The 19246-nt window shown below is 47.6% G+C and overlaps 1 long non-coding RNA gene across 1 annotated transcript in view; it reads left to right on the top strand.

Moving 5' to 3' along the window:
- LOC135056168 (uncharacterized) overlaps positions 1-19246 on the top strand; it is a 53758-nt gene that overhangs the window by 10678 nt on the left and 23834 nt on the right. The window lies entirely within an intron of this gene.

The following is a 19246-nucleotide window of genomic DNA, read 5'->3' as shown; positions in this document are numbered from 1 at the left end:
TTTTCTGTCGACTATAATGTTTCCTAGTAAATCCACAACTGGGGCTTTTCAGTACATGGTCATACACGTTCAGACCACATTCATGTCACTGGGGTACAGAAGGCTCGGGACAATCCGTTTATATGTATGTTATATATATATAAAGTTAGGATATGTGAATTCATATTATGATTTATAATGAATACTGAATTAATAGTATTTCTTCTCATGTGCTGGTCGCTCTGTTGATAAAGCTCTAGGTCGGCTGTGACTCACGCCCTCTCCAGAAGTCCGAAGGGTTATTCCTTTTCCACCACGGATGGTATATTGTGAAAGTCAACGACTGGTCGACACGGAGCCCTGTCTCAAAGGATCGTATACAGGAAAGCTAAGTGATATCATTATTTTCTATGCTGTGAGGGTTTTGCGTTACAGGCACGTGAGGGAGTGTTTGTATTCGGTAAGTCATAAAATAGATTTACCCTAAGGAGAGAGGGGCGGTTCCTTATGTTGGATCTTCTCTATAATTTTGCAGCAGGCTGCCGTACGTATACAGGTAGTACGGCCAGGGGACGGCTGAGGCTGATTCTGATGATTACTGGAATTTTTCCCTGGGACGGTGAACCGCTGGTTGGGGGGGATGGCTCAGTTCAGCCGATCTCGGTGGGTATTCCTGGTAAGTCTAACTTCGGGAGTTAGATTCCCTGGCAACAGGTGGTGACGCATTCTTTTGGGGGATGCAGTCATTTTAATCGGTTAAATACAGTTTTTTGTTTTTCCCTTTCTGTACAGCCTGTGAAAGGTGGAAAGGTAAGAGTTCTGCAGCCTTGTTAGGTTCGCAGAAGAGGATGTCGTTTCTATTTCTACCACATACGCCACAGGTCGCAGAGTCTATATGGCGGGACCCCGCTCCGGTGAGGACTCAGTTTCTACTTTCGGTTAGTCTGGGAATAGACTAGGACCGGTGACTTACTTATGGATTCCAAAGGGGGACATTTTGGATTACTGATGTTTCCCCTCACTGGTTTTCTAATGGATATTGCTGTTTCCCCTCTGGAAGGGGAGGTAGTACGCAGCGCCATACCAGGGGTGTGTCAGGTTCGGGCCTTGTCCTCCTGTCCCGGGTATAAAAAAATAAATAAAAAAATAAAAAATATTTACATGTGTTGTTCTACGCATTCAGATTACCTGGAGGGATAGCCAGGATTGGCTTGGCCATTTCACTGGAGTGATGGTAGTATGTATGTTTTCTTGCAATAGTAAGAGCCATTGTTATTCTGTACTGAGATGTTTGCCTGATTGAGGCGAGGTCAAGAAACAAGTGATCCAAATCGTGGTTTCTCTCTGATTGTTTTTCGACACAGGGAAGGGCTGTATCAGGGTCGAAACTGAACGGTTGAGGTTCTGTGTTCCTGTGGAAAAGAGGTCTGAGGATTCTGAGTCGGATCAGATTTGTGGTGCCACTCCATCAGTATGTTTTGTCGATGAGGAAGTTGGGTGCGGCTTAAGAGGCTTTTTCGGTGAGCAGGTCGAATGCCAGAGTGGATTTCATGGGACCTGTTGGGGTTGTGGTCCGGGTCTCCCCAGCACATGCACCGGACTATAGTTCTAATGGCCAGGATATCACTCCTGTGGTGTCTGCTCGGTTCTCACCTCCTAGAGCAGGAGTGGGCAATTATTTCAGCTGGGGGGCCGCTTAACACTTCCAGCGAATATTCGAGGGCCACACACAAAATACACAAAAAAATCCCTTTTTACACATTACAGCAGACAGCGTCCCCCTTTTTACACATTACGGCAGACAGCGTCCCCCTTTTTACACATTCCGGCAGACAGCGTCCCCTTTTTACACATTACGGCAGACAGCGTCCCCCTTTTTACACATTACAGCAGACAGCATCCCCTTTTTTACACATTACGGCAGACAGCGTCCCCCTTTTTACACATTACGGCAGACAGCGTGCCCTTTTTTACACATTACAGCAGACAGCGCCCCCGTTTTTACACATTACGGCAGACAGGAAAGAAAGAAAGAAAAAGAAAGAAAGAAAGAAAGAAAGAAAGAAAGAAAGAAAGAAAGAAAGAAAGAAAGAAAGAAAGAATAATTATACTTACTCTCTCCGCTGGCTCATGCTCCTCGGTGCAGCTTCTGCAGAGATCCCGGGCAAGGAGGAAAGGGGAGGAGGGAGCCGCGGCAGCGCTGTGTAATTGGTGGAGGCGCTGCTGCTGCTGTCCCTCTGCTTCACCATAGGCTGTTCTCCGCCGCTGCGAATGCTGGGATGCGTTTCCCAGCATTCACAGCGGCGGAGAGCAGCCTATGGTGAAGCAGAGGGACAGCAGCAGCAGCAGCGCCTCTACCAATTACACAGTGCTGCTGCGGCTCCCTCCTCCCCCTCCTCCTTCTCCCCCGTGCGCTCTTCTCCTCAGTCACTGACCGCCGCCAGGGCTGGCAACAGAAATATTGGGGCCCGATACACTGATATCTCTGGGGGCCCCCCTTGTCATACCCCCCCTTACCCTTGACCCCCAACCTTAGCGGTAAACACACCCCACAATCACCCACAGCAGCCGTCCTACACAACCCCCGTCTTCCAAACTTACAGCAGTGGCCAACATTACCTCCCCCTCCAGTACAGAGCAGTGGCTGGAGTCACAATCACAATACACCCCCCCCTTCCTCTCCCCCACAGCACACAACAGGCAGCATCCAGCACCCAGTCCATCATCCCTCCATTTCCAAAAGGGCCCCCTGCCGCCCACCGCAGATCCGATCTGATCTACGGTGCTGCGGTCCCTGCTCTCCACTGTACGTACAGACAGAGCCGGCGCCGCATAGCACTACAGGACAGCTGAGCGACGTATATACGTATATATAAATATATATATATATATACACTATATAGTGTGTGTGTGTGTGTGTGTGTGTGTGTATGTGTGTGTGTATATATACTATATAGTGTGTGTGTGTGTGTGTGTGTGTGTGTGTGTGTGTGTGTATATATATATATATATATATATATATATAGCAGTGACTGATGGCGGCACTCTTTGGACTTAGGGGGTTCTTCGCTGCGGTGCGAACGGGTCGGAACTGCTCATGCGTGGCGTGCGCATTGCGCATACGTGTCGCATAAAGTAGACGCAGCACCGAACGCAAGAAGATTGACATCGGAGAGGCTTTCCGGGGCGGATACTCACCGTTGGATGCCGTTGTCGAGGAGTGGTCCTCCGAACGCAGGCATGTCCAGGCAAATGGAGGGCGGATGTCTGACCTCAAAGCTGGGAGGAACGTTGCACAGGGTAAGCCTTACTCCTCAGCCTTACTCCTCAGCAGCCAGGGCCGGCGCTTCTATTAGGCAGCTTTAGGCAGCTGCCTATGGGCGTCGGGACCTGAAGGGCGGCCCTCTGAGGCTGCCTGAGGGAAAAATGAAGGTCTTCTTCTAGACACGCGGTGATGGCAGGAACTGATCTCTGACATCTGTTCTGTTCAGCAATTTACACCCCTAGTCTGACGAGTGTGCGGCGTGCGCCCGCCCATCTCTTTTGCCAGATGGGACATCAGTGTGTCAGCGTGCGTAGGTCAGCTGGTCCCCCATGTGCTCCATACACCACCGTGACCTGATGCCGCCCACCCCCCCAGTACCTGGCGCTCCTCCACCCCTGTTCCGAGGACAGGCTGGACAGCCACTTCCGCTGGGACCCCCCTGCATGATAGCCGTTCTGATGGATCCCTGCAGCTCTTCAGGCAGCAAGGAAGCAGGGGCACCAGCAGGAGACCCATGTACAGCAGAGATCCTCTGAGCAGCACCATGTGGACATATGGTGAGTCAGAGTATGATTATAGCAATGCCGGCGTTTCTTCCCCGGCAGCTGGAGCCTGGCATGGTGGCGGCACTGCTGAGGCGCTGTAGTGCCAGCGTGCTGTGTGTTTGTGCAGGGCCGGATTATAGGACAGACAGGGTGGTCATCCAGGGGACCCCACAATGCGACAAATATCGGCGATCGGGACAACCCGAGTCCACCTGGCCAGCTCCTGTCAGCAGGGGAATGCATTGCCGCGATTCGCGGGTGGGAAGGGGGCGGGGCCTAATGCCGTGAAGTGCCCGCCCCCATCAGAGACCTGTGCTGATGCCTAGCAAGGCTGGAACAGGTAGTGTGTCTCTCCCCACCCCTCCTCCCTCTCTATCTCTCCCCCTCTCTGTCTCTCCCCACCCCTCCTCCCTCTCTATTTCTCCCCCTCTCTGTCTCTCCCCACCCCTCCTCCCTCTCTATCTCTCCCCCTCTGTCTCTCCCCACCCCTCCTCCCTCTCTATCTCTCCCCCTCCCTGTCTCTCCCCATCCCTCCTCCCTTTCTATCGCTCCCCCTCTCTGTCTCTCCCCACCCATCCTCCCTCTCTATCTCTCCCCCTCTCTGTCTCTCCCCACCCCTCCTCCCTCTCTATCTCTCCCCTCTCTCTCTCCCTCTCTCTATCTCTCCCCCTCTCTATCTTTCCCCTCTCTACCTCTCCCACCTCTCTCTATCCCCCCTCTCTCCCTCTCCCCTCCATCTCTATCCATCTCTCTCTCCCTCTCTACCTATTTCTCTCTCCCTCTCTCTCTCTCTCTCCCATCCCTCTCTTTCTCTCCCTGATGCGCTCTCTCTCTTATGCTCTCTCCCACTCATTACTCTACCCTCTCTCTGTGTCTCCCCTCTATCTTTCCCTCTTTCTCCTCTCAGTCTGTCCCTCTCTATATCACTTTCTCTCCCTGACACTCTCTCCCTGTCTTTTTCTCCCCTGTGTCCATCTTGCTCCCTCCCTGACACCCCCGATCTCTCCCACTTGCTCCCCTCCCTCTTTGTCTCTCTCACCTCTCTTTCCTTCTTTCTCTCGCTGATACTCTATCTCTCTCCTTGACACCCTCTGTCTCTCACTCTAGCACGCTCCCCCCTCCCTCTTACTGGCTCTCCCCTCTCTCTCCCTGAGACCCTCTGTCTTTCTCCCGCTCACTCCCCCTCCCTTTCCCTCTCTGCCTGACACCGTTTCTTTCCCTCCTTTATCTCCCCCTCACTCTCCCTCCCCTCTCATCCTTCTTTCTCCCCTTTCTTTCCTTCTCTCTCTCTCTCTCTCTCTCTCTCTCTCTCTCTCTCTCTCCCTAACACCCTCTCTCTCTCCCTAACACCCTCTCTCTTGCTCTCCACTCTCTTTCTCTCATTCTCTCTCATTCCCTGTCACCCTCTCTCTCTCGACAGAAAAAGCAGAGAAAGAAACTGTCTTGTTGTGGCACGCCGTGTCTATGAAAAAATGGAATTAGTTCAAACTTAACTTTTATTAGTTCTAATTAGAATAGATATATACGATAGCCTCTAAGATAAATTTCACATGGGGCATAACACTAGAAATAAATATCTAGTGTTGGCGAAAATATCAGGAATAATATTAAGAAATTTGAGTTGAATTACTCAATTCAAAACAGGGTACTGCAACAGGGCACACTGCTGACTCAACTGCTCTCCACAGCCGCCCACTCTTTCTTCCTTCTATCTGGTCACAGCTGCGGCAGGATCCGCTCACCGCTGTCCACTGTAACTATATGCCACACACAGCAGGCAGCAGCGGCTCTCTACGACCTCACCGAAACTTTGTTCTACCCCTCTCCAGCTCAATTCCTCTGCCCAAACCTCATCCCATCTCTCTACCTCTCCAATCCAAAGTCCTCTCATTGGATCATGTGTCAGCAGTGTCCCTGCACTGAATTTAATTAATTAAATTCATCAGTGACAATCTGCCTCCATTTTTCTAATAGCAGACATTCTATATACCTCTGTCTCCTCTCTAGAGTGCCGGCTCTACGGACACACACAGTCTGTTATCACTGTGACCCTTTGCATATGACAGAGCAGCAGCTGCCCTACAGAGCTCATACATGTGAGACCTTCTTTTCTATCACCCCTGAGTATACCCATGTTTGGTTTTATTGTGGTAGATACATCATTGAATCTAAACTAATCAGTAATATTTTCACTGCTAGCTAACTTATACATTGTATCCATCTATGCGCAGACTTATTTTGAACTGTACTTTAATGATTCTGATTTGTTTCTTTCATTACCCTTACACAGCAGTATTGTATCACATTAAGTTTTACAATGACACATTGTTATCCAGTTCAGCAACACACTATTGTTTGTTATCATACAGAGGGAATCTGTTAACCATTAACATCCAGGTTATTGAGATGGACTGCATATGCCAATCATGTATTTTGTGACTGCATGTTTTACTAATTTATTGTGTGTGTGGAAATTGCTTCGGCCTAATATAGTGTCAGTCTGACCTATAATTGATGAAATGCCTTACAGTATATCGAAGCTTCCTTCTTTTTTATTATCTACATTTCAGGTTCTGTACAATTTTCTAACAGTATCAGACTGTCATTATATTTATATAGGACTGCCTATATGTTTTGAATTCAGTCATTGAACTCAAATTTCTTAATATTATTCCTGATATTTTCGCCAACCCTAGAAATTTCTTTCTTGTATTATGCCTGATGTGAAATTTATCTGACAGCTATCATATATCTATTCTAATTCTAACTAATAAAAGTTAAGTTTTAACTAATTCCAAGAGAGTTTCTTTCTCTCTTTTTCTGTCAATACTATATTTACTCTCTGGGCGCACCTCCACCTGCTATATTAAATATACGCTAGTTATTTGATGTCTTTTTGATGTGGACTTTTCTTTGACCCCTCTCTAACTACTTTGACTTAAATTGCTGTGCTTGTTGACTGTTTCCCAAAACCTCCCTCTCATTGGTTGACACCCCCTCTCTCTCTCTCTCTCCCCCCCGATGACCCCCCTCTCTCCCTGACACCCCCCCTCTCTCTCTCTCTCACACTATCTCACTCACTCTTCTCTTTCTCCCTGATAGTCTCACTCATTTTCCCCCTTCTCTCTCTCCCTTGTTCCCCTCCTCTTTTCCTCTCTCTCCCTGAAACCCTCTTTCTCTCTCTCACTCTCCTGCTCCCCGTTCTGTCTTATAACCACCCCTCCTGACTCACCGCTCTTCACTTTCCTGGGTGGAAATAGGGTATTGGGAGGTGGGGAGGGGCAGTAGGCAGAAGTTTTGCCTAGGGTGTTGAGTGACCTTGCACCGGCCCTGTCAGCAGCACAAAACTTTTTTAGCTCAGCAGGGCTACACAAGCGAACGCAGCCCTGCTAAGCTAAAATACACTCCCCCATAGGCGTGGATTAGTTGATCGCACCAGCAGCAAAAAGTTGCTGGCTGCGAACAACTCGGAATGACCACCTTAATACAGAAAGAATCACACACGACTAACAAGTCCTTCTTAGTCGAATATTTCGGTGTTGCCACTTTTAAGTGGCAACACCGAAACGTTGGACTAAGAAGGACTTGTTAGTCGTGTGATTCTTTCTGTATTAAGTCACTGCTGTACTATGGGTGTTCGTCACTCAGGAGAGCACCTTGGCAATTATTAAATGTACAATTGGAGTGCCGGCCTGCTTTCTCTCTGTATATATGTCTATATATACCTGTGATTATATAATTTATCTGCCTGCCTCTTTATTAGGGGCCCCACTGTCTGTAGTGCTCCGGGCCCCCCATCGCCTTAATCCGGCTCTGCCCTCCAGTACATAACAGTGGCCAAAGAGATACCCCCTTTCAGTATAGCTGCAGCCAGAGAGACCCCCACCCACTGCATTTGACAGCCCCCTCTCCCACTCCACATACAACAGCCAGCATCCGACACCCCCACCCCCACTCCACACACAGCAGCCGGCATCCGACACCCCCCTATACACACAGCAGCCGGCATCCAACACCCCCTCCACACACTGACCTGAGGCTGAGCTCTCAGCTGGGGGAAGTGAGGGGCGACCACGGGCCTGCAGATACTACTAAATGCTTTCAATTACACAGCGGTCAGTTCGCGGCTGGCGCAATGCCGTGACCTATACAATTATTTAAATCTATGCCATGCTGCTGCCGCCGCTGGACCTTGGGGCTTGGGGCCTGGCCGCCGCTCCTGCTCACTGCCTGTTCCCCCGTGCCGCCCAGCGCATAACAGAGGAAATCCCGGTCAGCTGACCCTGTGACGTGACCGGGATTTCCTCAGCGGCGCCGCGTCTGGGAGCAGGGTAGCGCAATGACAAGCGGCTCAGCCTGTCGGGCCTCGTGTCATTGCATTCTGATGGGGCACGGCCCGCGGGCCGCATGTTGCCCACCCCTATCCTAGAGGGACGAAGGTTCGAGATCCAGGATTAGATCCTGGTGTGCATGTATGCAGATAGCCGATGCTGGGGAGTAGTCCTTACATGGGAAGTATTTCCAGAGGAAACGGTCTAGCTGAGAAGCTTGTTTACAATAAGCTTTCTTGAATTAAGAACGGTTTTCAACGACCAATATTCTTCATGATCTGCCCGTATTAAGTCTGTTGGACGACTTGACAGCAGTGGCGTAGGTAAGTCGCTAGGGCGGAACAAGGACCGGAGCACCATTGGCAGAAGCTGAACTGGTTTCCCTGAGTGGAAAAACTGGTAAAGGTTATATTAGCAGTCTTCGTTCCGGACGTAAATGAAGGAGAAATAGATTTCCTCTGCAGACGCCCTCTCCATCCGGGAGAAAGACTGTCGTCATCGAGAAGTTTCACAGTTGTGACAAGTCTTTGAGGAGTGTCTCAATTGGGCATGTTGGCGTCTCGCCTCAAAGAGAGACCTCAGGAATAGGATTCCGGGTCAAGGGTCACTCGAGATATAGCGGTGGACGACCTCGTGACACCTTGGGTGTTTTCAGTATATGTGTCCCCTCCGCTTTCACTCTGCGGAAGGCGATGAAAGTAAGAAGAACAGAGGTTCCGGCGATCTTCATTGTTCTGGTCTAGCCAAGGAGGGCTTGGTATCCAGTTCTCCAAGATTTGTTCATATAAGATCCCTGGCCTTTTCTTCTACGCGAGGAACTGTTACCACAAGATCCGGGTGTGTATCAGGACTTACCGCGGCTGCGTTTGACGGTGTGGCGGTTGTACGCCTTATCCTAGTCCAAATGGGTATTCCCAGGGTGGTCATTTGCACACTTCTTCAGGCTAGAAAAGAATAACTGGAATAGCCTTACCACAGTATTTGGTTTTCAGGGCAGTTGTGGCCTTATAACTTTTCTTTTAATAAAAAAAAAATTGCCCACCTTTCCGGAAGTTCAGACTTTCGTGAAATGAGTACTGCACATCCAACCTCCTTTGTGCCCTATTGGCACAGTGGGATCTTGACGTGGTGTTGGGTTTCTTGGGTCTCACTGTTTGATGGTGTGGCGATTGTACGCCTTATCCTAGTCCAAATGGGTATTCCCAGGGTGGTCATTTCCACACTTCTTCAGGCTAGAAAAGAATAACCGGAATAGCCTTACCATAGTATTTGGTTTTCAGGGCAGTTGTGGCCTTATAACTTTTCTTTAAAAAAAAAAAAAAAAAATTGCCCACCTTTCCGGAAGTTCAGACTTTCGTGAAATGAGTACTGCACATCCAACCTCCTTTGTGCCCTATTGGCACAGTGGGATCTTGATGTGGTGTTGGGTTTCTTGGGTCTCACTGATTGGGACCTTTATTAATGGTTATGTAAAAATTTTTCTCTTGGTGAGTGGTCATGCTTTTCCCCTTTGGGCGACTGCGAGGCGGTTGTCGGAAGTAGTGGCTTTGTCTCACAAGAGCCCTGTTTGATCTTCCAAGTGAATAGAATTGAGGACGCGTATAATAGTTCTGCCGGAAAGGGTTTTCGGTGTTCTCGGAACACCTGCCTATTTTGTTGCCTGTGGTAACTTCAGCATTGGCTGCTTCAAAGTCTCTCGATGTAGTCAGGGCTTTGAAGATTAATGTTGCTGATTGGGTTCAGTTTGGGGGTAACAGAGGCTCTGGTTGTCCGGTATGCTCCCAGCGTGCTTGGGGCGCCTGCGTCTCTGTAGTCTGTTACACGCTGGATCTGTGATACGATTCGGCGTGCGAGCTCTACGGTTGGATTGCAGTGAACAAAGTTGGGGGAGACCCTTCTACTAGGTAGATGGGCTCCTATTGGGTGGATGCCCGAGGTGTCTCGGCGGGTTAACTTTGCCGAGCGGCTACTTGGTTGGTTTTCAAACACCTTTGCTAAGCTCTACAAGTTTGATACCCTGGCTGATGGGGACCTCATGTTTGCTCATTCGGTGCAGCAGAGTCGTCCGCACTCTCCCGCCCTTTCTGGAGCTTTGGTATAGACCCCATGGTCCTTTTGGAGTCCCCAGCATCCTCTAGGACGTAAGAGAAAATAGGATTTTAATACCTACCGGTAAATCCTTTTCTCCTAGTCCGTAGAGGATGCTGGGCGCCCGTCCCAGTGGGTACTATAGCTGCGGTATTGGTTTTGGTGACACTTTGTGGTATTTCTTATCTTTCACGCTATTACTGACGTTGTTCATGCCTTGGCATGTGCTTTCTTATTAGTGGTTGGGTTGACACACGGGTTGTGTTACATATTCTCTCAGCATATGGCTGTATGGTTTTCATATCGTGGGCTGGTATTCTGTTGAAGGCCATGTCTTGCGGTATGTTCGTGGTGTGAGCTGGTATAACACTCACTGTGATTAACTTATAAATTATTTTCTCGAAATGTCCTTCTCTCCTGGGCACAGTTTTCTAACTGAGGTCTGGAGGAGGGGCATAGAGGCAGGAGCCAGTTCACACCCAGTTTAAGTCTTTACAGTGTGCCCAAGCTCCTGCGGATCCGTCTATATCCCATGGTCCTTTTGGAGTCCCCAGCATCCTCTACGGACTAGGAGAAAAGGATTTACCGGTAGGTACTAAAATCCTATTTTTACCCGTTAGGGTAAATTGTTATTTTGCAATTAACCTTGAATTAGGCCCATAGTTGATCGCTAGCTGAAAATGTTCGCTGCGCTGTGATTAAGTAAAAAAACGGCACTTATGCGCATGTGGCGCAGTGCACACGCGTGACGTACTTTCACAATGGCCGATGTATTTTTACACAAGGTCTAGCTATGCTTTTCAGTCGCAATGGCCGCCGCAGAGTGATTGACATGAAGTGGGCGTTTCTGGGTGTCAACTGACCGTTTTCAGGGAGTGTTCGAAAAAACGCAGGCGGGCCAGGAAAAACGCAGGCGTGGCTGTGCGAACGCAGGGCGTGTTTATGACGTCAAATCCGGAACTGAATGGTCTGAAGTGAACGCAAGCACTGAGTAGGTCTGAAGCTACTCAGAAACTGCACAATATTATTTTGTAGCCGCTCTGCGATGCATTCGTTCGTACTTCTGCTAAGCTAATATACACTTCCAGAGGGCGTCGGCTTAGCGTTTGCACGGCTGCTAAAAACTGCTAGCGAGCGATCAACTCGGAATGACCCCCTTAGTGCCTAACGTTGCTAATGGTGTCCTTCTTTACTCTGTACACGTACATTTCAATGTAAAGCAAATGGGAGACAGTTACACCCACACAAAGGGTTATGCTTTTAAAGTGCAAGCTGTAAGAATTTTTCAGCCTACACCAAAGATTGAAAAAAATAAAATAAATAAGGGCCCTACACAGTTAAAGACTATCTGTCCAATCTTTCTGGTTGGAACAAAAATCTAGGTATGTATGGGAGCAAATGACAATTGACCATTTGCTCTCAAACACTGGAAAACAGACTAAGGGATCTATTTACTAAGCCTTGGATGGAGATAAAGTACCATCCAATCAGCTCCTAACTGCCATTTCACAGGCTGGGATTGAAAAATTACAGTTAGGAGGTGATTGGCTGGTACTTTATCTCTGTCCAAGGCTTAGTAAATAGACCCCTAAAACCCCATACACATTAGACGACAAAGTAAAACATCTCATTCAGTGTGTACACTCAGTGGCCCTCATTCCGAGTTGTTCGCAAGCTAGCTGCTTTTAGCAGCATTGCACATGCTAGGCCGCCGCCCTCTGGGAGTGTATCTTAGCTTAGCAGAATAGCGAACGAAAGATTAGCAGAACTGCTACTAAATAATTCTTTGCCGTTTCTGAGTAGCTCCAGACCTACTCCTAGATTGCAATCAGCTCAGTCCGGTAAGTTCCTGGTTTGACGTCACAAACACGCCCTGCGTTCGGCCAGCCACTCCCCCGTTTCTCCAGTCACTCCCGCGTTTTTCCCTGACACGCCTGCGGTTTTTAGCACACTCCCGGAAAACGCTCAGTTACCACCCAGAAACACCCACTTCCTGTCAATCACTCACCGATCAGCAGTGCGACTGAAAAGTGCCGCAGAATCCACAGCAAATCTACTAAGTTTTTAGTTAAAAAACTAAGCGCATGCGCCCTGCGTGCCTTGCGCATGCGCATTTTGCAACAAATCGCAGCATAGCGAAAATCGGCAACGAGCGAACAACTCGGAATGACCCCCAGTGTCATTAACGATGAACACTCCTGCGCATCTTTAATAACCCCCTCCCTCGTCTGAACATGTGCAGACAAGGGAGGTCCTTGTTAACGACAGCCCCCGCATCATCGCTGGCCGTCACCGTCCGACGGGCTGTTTGAACAGCTGAGTGAAGCACTTTCCACAATCTCCTACTGTGGAAAGTGCTTCACCCCCCCTTCCCCCCTGAACATCACTGGGCACAGGGAAAATAGCTCAGTGTGTATGCGCTGAGCTATTTTCCTGCCAGCGATGTTCACGATCATCGCTGTGCATACACACTGGGCAAAAACGGCCAGTGTGTATGCACCTTTATGTTTCCTTTCTCTGTCACTCTCCTCATGGGTATCCGGTCTTTAGGTCGACAGTCAATAGGTTGACCACTATTGGTTGACATGGTCATTAGGTTGACATGGCAAATGTCAACACATGAATAGGTCGACATGAGTTTATTAAAAATATATTATTATTATTATTTTTTTTTCATACTTTACAATCCATGTGGACTACCATTGGGAATAGTAACTTGTGCCGAGCACAGCGGTAGCTGAGTGAGGCATCTTGCCCGAAGCATGGCGAGCGAAGCGGTGCACTAATTGGGGTTTCCAGTCACTTTACGGAGAAAACTAAACAAAAAAACCCCTCCAAAACGAATGTTGACCTTTTTCCATGTCGACCTACAAACCATGTCGACCATTTCCAGATGTCGACCTACTCTGTCTACCAATAGTGGTCGACCTAATGATTGCCGACAAGGGCTGGCTCCAGGCACGCTCTTTAGGAACAGCCGCACTGGCTGCCGACTTCTAAGGGCGGCCAGTAGCCAGCCGCAATTATAAATAAGCCGCCGGTCCGTCAGCCAATCAGAGCTCACGGCAGCTGCTGCCGGACCGTGAGCTTTGACTGGCTGACGGACTGGCGGCTGTTTTCAGGCAGGGGGCCGCCGGAGATGGAACTGTTACTGAGGGGCAGGAGAGGCGCATGCTGCGCTCTCCTCCCCTCAAACAGAGGCAGCAGTGACGGGAGCAGCAGGACAAGGCCGTCAGCTGTGAGCAGCACTACAGGGGGCATGTGTATCTGGCACTGTGTGGAGGGCATGTGTATCTGGCACTGTGTGATGGGCATGTGTATCTGGCACTCTGTGATGGGCATGTGTATCTGGCATTGTGTGGGGGGCATGTGTATCTGGCACTGTGTGGGGGGCATGTGTATCTGGCACTGTGTGGGGGGCATGTGTATCTGGCACTGTGTGATGGGCACATGTATCTGGCACTGTGGCGGGCATGTGCATCTGGAATCGTGGGGGGCATGTTATGTGTATCTGGCACTTTGAATACACGTGTATCTGACAATGTGGGGGCATATTATGTGTATCTGGCACTGTAAATACACATGTATTTGACAATGTGGGGGCATATTATGTGTATCTGGCACTGTGGGGCATATTATGTGTATCTGGCACTGTGGGGCATATAATGTGTATCTGGCACTGCACTGCTGGGGGCATATGTGTATCTGGCACTGCACTGCTGGGGGCATATGTGTATCTGGCACTGCTGGGGGCATATATTGTGTATCTGGCACTGCTGGGGGCATATAATGTGTATCTGGCACTGCCGGGAACATATGTGTATCTGGCACTGCACTGCTGGGGCCATATAATGTGTATCTGGCACTGTGGGGGCATATAATGTGTATCTGGCACTGTGGGGGCATTTAATGTGTATCTGGCACTGCACTGCTGGGGGCATATAATGTGTATCTGGCACTGCACTACTGTGGTCATATATGTATCTGGCACTGTGGGGGCATATAATGTGTATCTGGCACTGCACTGCTGGGGCATATTCATATGTGGCACTGCTGGGGGCATATAATGTGTATTTGGCACTACTGGGGTCCTTATGTGTCTAACACTATACTGGAGACGTGTAAGGAATACTACTGTGGCTGTTATGTGTAAGGCAGCTAATTGTGTGTGTAGAGGGGCTGTGAAAATATATTTTATAGTTTGATTATATAAAGTTGCGAGGCCATGCCCACTTTCCAGGGGTGCGCGCATGGTGGGTGGGTGGGGCACTTCGAAATTTTCTCGCTCAGGGAGCTAGTAGGCCTGGAACCAGCCCTGCTATCGACCTACTTAGGCTCGATCCAATGATCCACACCCCTCCTCATGTACATATCTTCAGTCTAGGTAACGCTCTTACTCCCTATTATCTCTGCTTTGTGTCTGATCCCCTGCATCTTTCTCTACTTTACTTACACCCTACACCTCTCGCTCCCTGCTATTATTTCAGCCCCTGCTTCTGTCTCATCCCCTACGCCTCTTATTCCCTTCTATCACCCTCTGCGCCTCATTCCCCTTTCTCACCCCACACACTTCTCACTGTCGGTTTCCCTCTATCACTCTCTGATTGCTGCTCTCACTCTGTCCCCACTATTTATCTGCGCTGGGACGAAGGTGGTGCCAGGATCATCGGGTCCCAGCTGCAGTGCAGTTTAAAGTTGGCACTGTTGCGTGCCAATTGGCACATGTGGGCCACCAGCCAATGAGGAGCTGCCACTTGGCAGCTTATCATTCACTGTTGGTCTGCGGGCCAACATTTGGCTCGCACCAAATTTAAAAAAGTCGCCCTTTCTTTTGATTGGCAGCCGTTCTGCGAGCCGGGATTGCCTGGAGACCGATGCCACCTTTAAACTGCACTGCAGCAGGGACCCGATGTGCCCGGCTTCATCCTAGCATCGCCCCCTGATCGCGGGGGACACATCTTCACATAATGCCGCTGCTGTTTCTAGCTCTAGGATCCCATACTCGGTCCCAGATACTTTTAACTATTAGGGCTAACAACCCTCTAACACTATGATTGAATAGCTAAAACTGACTTGTTGAGGTGTTTAAGGCCGGGCAATAACATCTGCATATTTTATATCTGCCCCACCTGCAGTGCAACATCGTTGTGCCAATGAGTAAAGTTACTTTATTTTATTTTTGCTTTGCTCCCAACTCAAAATCAGCCCCTCTATATCCGAACACTTCTTTCCCCCGACCGCCCAAAGCAATTTCAATTTACTTCAACCTATAGTTCATTGTATTGTTTTGGTTCTAATTATCATTTGAGTTGCTGTTCAGTTGTATTGTTTACCTCTGTGATATCATATAAAATATATAATAACTGAATGGTAATCCACAAGAGGCCTCATGGGCGGTAAGGGCCAGAACACGTAAAGTGATCTCTGTGCTTCTTTTAAGAGGCAGTTTCTTTATCGGTGACCCCTCTCTATGACAAGTCTTATTCCGTGGCTCTTACTGCAAGCTTTTCTGAAGCATATTGTTCATGTATATTTTCTAGAGGATCATGCTAGAACAGTGTCGGACTGGGGCATTAAGGGCCCACCGGGGAAATGCAGTGGTAGGGGCCCATACTTTGTGGTGTGGCTAGGCTCCAGAGAGGGTGTGGCCAGCCACCACATTGGTTTGTCTAACCATTAGATCTGAGCCCCTTGATAAATATAAATAGTAAATACTGCTAGTGCATGCATGATAATGCACCACATTAATCACAGCAATGCACTGTAGATTCTACACCATAGTCCTATGCATTATTAGGCAAAATATGTATAATGTTTTATTCAGTTGCACTGTCAGTCTGAGACCTAATCCCTAAAGGAGGAGGTGGGCCCCAGGCAGTGGGGTCCACCAGTGGTTTCCCCTGTGGGCCAGTCCATCACTGTGCTATAACAAAGCAGACGTCTGAGCAGAAGGAGTACCAGTGTATTGCAAGGTATCAGGGATACATGAATATGCTTTCCCGCAATATCTGGGTGTAAATCACCAGTTCTGAGAAAAATGTAAGTGTACAGTAGCACTTAACGACCAGTACTATGTTTTCTGTAGTTATGTCACTTTTATTTGATCAATTAACGTTAATTACTGGCTGGTTTCTATCAGTTGTTCCTGTACATTCTGGGACATCTGTGGTTCTGCCTTTGTGGAAGACTAGTCTACACGGCACATTAGTAAATTAGCAGCTAGCCAGGTCTTCTCAGCCAAAGTACCAATTTTTAAAGATAGACATTTAAAAAAATTGTAACAATTCTTTTTATCTTGGTAAAATATAATTTTATTTGCTCATACAAAGACATAGTATGAATTCTCAGAATGTAATATTCTTTAAAAACATTTTTTCTGTGTAAAATTAATCTTGGATGGTACATATCAGAAAATACTTGATTTACAATGTACACTTTTTCAATTTGCAATGTCTTCTGTATTTATTTTCATATATATTTACTTATATATATTTATATAAATTTGCTATTTCTAAATTAACAGGTTACAGAGAAAACAAAAAACAATAAAATAGAAATGGCTGAATAAAACTCAACCACTACGTCTTATGGGGGTCATTCCGAGTTGTTCGCTCGCAAGCGGATTTTAGCAGATTTGCTCATGCTAAGCCGCCGCCTACTGGGAGTGAATCTTCGCATCTTAAAATTGCGAACGATGTATTCGCAATATTGCGATTACACACCTCGTAGCAGTTTCTGAGTAGCTCCAGACTTACTCGGCATCTGCGATCATTTCACTGCTTGTCGTTCCTGGTTTGACGTCACAAACACACCCAGCGTTCGCCCAGACACTCCTCCGTTTCTCCGGCCACTCCTGCGTTTTTTCCGGAAACGGTAGCGTTTTTTCCCACACGCCCATAAAACGGCCTGTTTCCGCCCAGTAACACCCATTTCCTGTCAATCACATTACGATCGCCAGAACGATGAAAAAGCCGTGAGTAAAAATCCTAACTGCATAGCAAATTTACTTGGCGCAGTCGCAGTGCGGACATTGCACATGCAGCGGAAAATCGCTGCGATGCAAAGATTTTTACCGAGCGAACAACTCGGAATGACCCCCTATGTGCGAAATCCAACCACGGAGCCCTCTTTCAGGATGCAAAGCTAGCAGTACTTTGAGTACGAAGCCAAGGAATAGGCCTTGTCTCCATGGTAACCAAGGCATAAGACAAAGCACCTAATCACATTAAGTAGGCCTTGGATTGGATTGGTGTCATGGCTGCATCCTTTTGGGCAGAATAACATAGTACTTAATACATCTTTCTTAAATACTTATACAGATATCTGCATAGCCATAGTATAGTTTTTATTTTTAGCAGCAGTGTCAAAATGACCACTCTCAGCCGTTGAATCATAAATAGTTAGACCAATTACTCTTGGTTTTTTTGAGGGGGTTCCTGGTATGTAAGAAAAAGGACATAGCAAAAACTGACCAACCCCAATTTAGGAGGCATGTGCAAAGTTTTGGCAGGGAAGCAGCTCTCGATGGCTTTAAGGGTTAATTTAGCATCCTTGGGTTCCATGTTCTCATGCATCATGGCTGCCAAATGATCACTGTCCCGAACATCTAGTAATCTGGGATGACACATTAAAGGTCTTCATTGTTAAACAGAATATTATGGAAGGCAGGTTTAAATTCAAGTGTATTAGCGAGCTTACCATTGATCGTTCTGTAGATGTTAGTACAGTTTATAATGGGAATTTTAAAACATAAACCCAAAGATTCCCACAAGGAAATAAGAATGAAAAAAAAACCGCATAAAGTGGTAAATACGATCTTACAGTAAAACTTGGATATTGATAGTAATAGTGCAAAGGGGGCTTAATTAAAATATGAAATTGATATTATAAAAAAAAAAAAAATCAAAAAAAAATCATTGTCTTCAATTTTTTCCCCCATTAAGAATAATGGTGAATCGAATCATGACAAAAAAAGAAAAATCAAATCACTAATTATGGAAAGTAAATGTTAAGAACAAACATTTTCTATCATGCATAGAGGCATTATAAAGCTGGAAGACATGAAGAATTGTGACTGCCACTGCTTGGACTATCCAATCACAAATGACTGACCATGTCATAAATTCTTGTGAAATGCTGTGTGATTTGAAGTATGTACTCCTAAACGGTGGCTGACAATTATCGACAGCACGGTTTGTGCCTTGCAGCACTGAGATCTTGGGTTCAATTTCCACTATGGTCCTTACTATGCGGAGTTTGTAAGTTCTCCCCAAGCTTGCATGGGTTTCCTCCCACAATCCCAAAATGTACTGGTAGGTTAATTGCATACTTGCCTACCCTCCCGGAATGGCCGGGAGGCTCCTGAAAATCGGGTGTCCTTCCCGGCCCCCCGGAAGGGTGGGCAAGCCTCCCGGTTTCCCTGTCAGTCTCTCCACTCCCCCCCTCGGCCACCCAAAGCAGAGAACAAGTGGGCGGCCGAGGGGATCCGATGACGCGATTTGCTCTGAAACGAGTTATCATAGCTCCGCCCCCCGCTATATTATTTGCCTAGTTTCTCGGCACTGTATAGCAGGGGGTGGAGCCACGATGACGCGATCTCACGCTCCCCGGACTGCCCACTTCTCTGTTGTTACGCCCCTCGGGTGGTCCATCATGCCGCCAGCCACGCCCCCCCCATTGCACCTACAACGCTGCCTCCTCCTGGAGGAGGGGGAAGCAAGGTAGGCAAGTATGTTAATTGTCTCCTGACAGAAATTAACCCTGGTATGTATGTGTGCATGTGGTAGAATTATGTGATTGGCCAAATATTCTCTGTATATCGCTACGGAATATATGTATGCTCTATATAAATAACTGCTAATAATAATAATAATAATAATAATAATACAGGTTGAGTATCCCTTATCCAAAATGCTTGGGACCAGAGGTATTTTGGATAACGGATTTTTCCGTATTTCGGAATAATTGCATACCATAATGAGATATCATGGTGATGGGACCTAAGTCTAAGCACAGAATGCATTTATGTTGCATATACA

The sequence above is a fragment of the Pseudophryne corroboree genome, chromosome 3 (genome assembly GCF_028390025.1).
Source record: "Pseudophryne corroboree isolate aPseCor3 chromosome 3, aPseCor3.hap2, whole genome shotgun sequence".
NCBI classification, from domain to species: Eukaryota; Metazoa; Chordata; class Amphibia; order Anura; family Myobatrachidae; genus Pseudophryne; species Pseudophryne corroboree.
This window is presented reverse-complemented; position numbering and strand designations above follow the sequence as displayed.